The sequence below is a fragment of the Colobus angolensis genome, unplaced genomic scaffold (genome assembly GCF_000951035.1).
Source record: "Colobus angolensis palliatus isolate OR3802 unplaced genomic scaffold, Cang.pa_1.0 Scaffold268, whole genome shotgun sequence".
Classification (NCBI taxonomy): Eukaryota; Metazoa; Chordata; class Mammalia; order Primates; family Cercopithecidae; genus Colobus; species Colobus angolensis.
The window spans coordinates 4,683,085-4,683,629 of NW_012115910.1; positions in this window are offsets into that span (position 1 = coordinate 4,683,085).

The window sequence follows — 545 nt, forward strand, 5'->3', positions numbered from 1 at the left end:
TTAAGCTGATAAGCAACTTCAGCAAAGTCTCAGGATACAAAATCAACATGCAAAAATCACAAGCATTCCTATGCACCAACAACAGACAAACAGAGAGCCAAATCGTGAGTGAACTCCCATTCGCAATTGCTTCAAAGAGAATACAATACCTACGAATCCAACTTACAAGAAATGTGAAGGACCTCTTCAAGGAGAACTACAAACCACTGCTCAACAAAATAAAAGAGGACACAAACAAATGGAAAAACATTCTATGCTCATGGATGGGAAGAATCAATATCTTGAAAATGGCCATACTGCCCAAGGTAATTTATAGATTCAATGCCATTGCCATCAAACTATGAATTACTTTCTTCACATAATTGGAAATAATACTCTAAAGTTCATATGGAACCAAAAAGAGCCCACATAGCCAAAACAATCCTAAGCCAAAAGAACAAAGCTGGAGGTATCATGCTACCTGACTTCAAACTATACTACAAGGCTACAGTAACCAAAACAGCATAGTACTGGTACCAAAACAGAGATATAGACCAATGGAACAG